Below are 3,539 nucleotides of genomic sequence, written 5' to 3'. Positions count from 1 at the left end.
TTCAGTATTTGTTAGAAAGCGAATAGACACAAGATACCTACCTCAATGGACAAAGCTGATGAAAACAAGGCTTTGCTAATTCAGTTGTTCAGGCAACCGTTTGTTTAAAACAAAAACTCCAGGTTTTGGCAAACAGGGAAAAATGTCCTTCCCCAGTCTGTTTTTCCTAACTGCATTTAAGTGGAGTACTCTGCATTACCCCATATCAGACCTCAGACAGCTAATTTCGTCTTCAGTTGTGATTAAAAGTGGGGGCAGCTGTGGGAGAGGGTAAGACCCACAGCTAAATTTCTCTTTTTTTTTTTTAACTGACTGGCTCAGGTTAAACACGATAAACCAAACCCCTCTCATCCAGGAAGACTATTTGCAGAAGGAGAGACGTGTATTGGGGAGCAGCACGGGAAGCGGAGCCAGGCATGCCGCCGGCACCATCCCACAGCGCTGCAGTGCGTCACACCACACACATGCCCCAGCAGTGCCCTGCCATCCTCAGAGGAGACGAACCTGGATGAGGATGACAGAGCCACCCTTTTCACCATGTAATGAAAAGAGGAGACCACAAGGACAGGACTGCAAGGTCCCCTTTCCACCCTGCAGATGCAAACAGGCAGTGCTGGAGAGGCAGGCAGCTCCGCAGCACATGGGGGAGCTTCTCTCCCTTGCCCCTAAAGATATGAGCCCCAGAAATCATAAGATTGGCTGAGGCCAATCATAAAAAAACACAGTTTTTTTTTTTTTTTTTTTTTTTTTTAAAAAAAAAAAACAAAACAACACAAAAACACAAACCCCAACCCTCAGAATTAGAGGTCTGGGTATAAAATGAAAATCTGATACTCTAACTTGTGGCACATCTTACCGCATTTACTACATTGAATGATTTCTAAGTGCAGAACAATATTAAAGAAAGCACTCAAGATTTAACAGACCTACAAAAATAGCTTTATAAGCTTTAATAACTACCAGTTCTAATTGAAAAAGTCCATCTTTGTGAACAACACGGCTACAACACACTGCCCCCCCCAAAATGAATGTTAACTATCTAAATTACATTTATTTAACTCTGGAAAAAACATATTCATTGTAATAAAGATTTTCCGCAACAGCTGCTTTTCTTAACCATGATCTCAACTTTATTCTCTTGAGAATAACTACTGAAGAAAAGCCAAATGTAAAATCCTGTTTCCTGTCAATTTAAGCAGATGTTTTTATGTAATCAAAAGCATTGTGGAGGCCCAAGCCAAACTGTATTCTCACTGCATTCTCAAAATAAGTCTACCAACAAAACACTAGCAAAAGAAACATTTAGCAAGTATATTACAGCTCAGAAACCTAAAAATTGCGATTCTCTTCAAAACGAGGCTGTACGTCCCCTGATAAAAACCCACTGCAGAAACTAAAGTTTATAAATGGCCAAGTTCTTGAAAGCAAGTTCCCAGGGTCTACTTGGCAAGGATACAAGTAACACAGTAATGTTAATTAAGATTATTTTAAATAATTTTTGAGTGTAAAATCAGTATAACCAAAGTACACTGAAGTTTGGCAGCTTGCCGACGTATCCCTTAACAAAAGGAATCTGGGCTGGGAAATCTGAATGCGTTTATTCTGACAGCCACCATCAACTAGATGTTTAGCAGGGTTTGACGCAAACCCAAAAGTACCCATCGCTCATCATCTACTTCACACCAGGAAAATTTGCTGGCGTTATGAATGGAGTGAAAACGGACAGTCAAGTGATGTTAACTCACAAGAAAACTTTGATATCAGCTACGGACATCCATGCACAGTAATCACACTTTCACAGCTGAGGAGGACAATACCAAAATTCTCAGTCAGTTCTAGGAAAGCAGATCCACAGAAACAGAGCGGCAGATACAAGATATACACAGGGCAAAAATACGTTATACAAAAAAACCCCCACCCTGTGGGATATCAAACCCATTAAACTAGTGTATTTTAGCGAAAAAGGAGACACTCAACATCAGTGTTGTTTTTCAGGACTCCTATGAAGTTCCATCTTTCCTTAAGCACATCATCTCTGTTTCTGGAGGCAGGGTTAACGTCATCTTCGGGGGAACATTTAAGGAGAGGATGAATTCCTTCTCAATTTTCCAGCTTGATTAACAGTATCCGTAAAATGCCTGAGGAAGCTGGGTTGAGAGAGAAAGGACTTCTATCCCTTTTGTTTTTCTTGTGTATTAATTATGTTCAACAAACATCCCCTCATCAAGGTTGGACTAAATCAAGTCATGAGGGCAAAGACCATTTTTCCTTTTAAAAAAGTGACACTGCATGCTATTGAAACATTTTTTTATGCCATTTATCATCTTAGCCTATAAAAAGGTTACCCGCACTAAGTTCACTGGTGTTAACTAGCAATACGCCATATTTAGCACAGAAAAGTCTTACATCAAAAATAGTGCTTGAGCCAGCAGAATACACATCCCCATGGTATTGCATAATTTTGGCACTATGACCGCATCCACTTCAGGGCTTTAGCTTCGGATCCAACATCACTAAGGAGTTCAGTTTATTTACAGACTCCAAAGTGCCACATCAGTGTCAATAAAACACATTACTATCAGGTATTACTACATGGGGCAGGAACAGTGGCTTTAAGAATGTCTCAAAGTTTGGTCACACTAAAGACATGCCATTCACCACACGAGCCTCACAACAGTTTCATCCTATTGGCATTAAGTTATTTCTCCAGGAGAAACACCAAAACAAAAAAAAAAAGCAATGACAATGCAGACAGCCAGGAACCACTGTAGTAACAGCACCTACTAATAGCACTTTCTTGACCTGCTCCAAAATTTGGTTTGCACACTGCCAAAATGCATGTCCCCACAACTGCCCAGGTCTGTTTGGTGAGGCACAGGGAAGCTCACAGCGGACGGGCACATGAAAGCACACTCAGTCATCCTCCCGGCCCACAGAAGATTGGAAGAACTGCTGCCGGAAGACCAAATCTAGCCTGGGAATTCAATCTCCAGGGAAGTTCTGAGATTTTTTTTTTTTTTCCCCAGGTGGTTCACACAAAAGCAAAATGTTCACACAATAATCAGATGCTGAGGGTGGGCAGAGTGACCAGTGAAGAAATACCAATAGAATTAGGGCTGCAAGGTGTTTAAATATGCAAAACAACAGGAATAAGCTCCCTAGCCCCTTGCAGGCAGGACAAGTAGTAATGGGTTTCTGTTGCAGCAGTCGGGATTTGGGAAAACAAAGTACAAAATAAAGTGCCTGTGGGAGATGCAGTCTAACCCCAGGCTAGAGAGACAACTGGTAGGAACATAAATCCTTCCCTTGAGGGCAACCAAGGAAGAGATCTGGACAGGGCTTCGCAACCACCCTTCTCCTCCAGTTCCATGGTCCTTCATCCATCAGAAAGGATTCAATCCAGAATACACATGCACCGTGCTAAGATGCGGAGCACTGATTCACCACCCCATGGATGCTGAAGGGCACAGGTCCTGCACCGCCCTTCATCACCGCTTGCTCTCATCTCTCACATCCCCCGCCAGCACCTGCACTTGCTG

The sequence above is a fragment of the Charadrius vociferus genome, unplaced genomic scaffold (genome assembly GCF_000708025.1).
Source record: "Charadrius vociferus isolate BGI_N301 unplaced genomic scaffold, ASM70802v2 scaffold183, whole genome shotgun sequence".
Taxonomy (NCBI): domain Eukaryota; kingdom Metazoa; phylum Chordata; class Aves; order Charadriiformes; family Charadriidae; genus Charadrius; species Charadrius vociferus.
Note: the sequence above shows the minus strand (reverse complement) of the source record.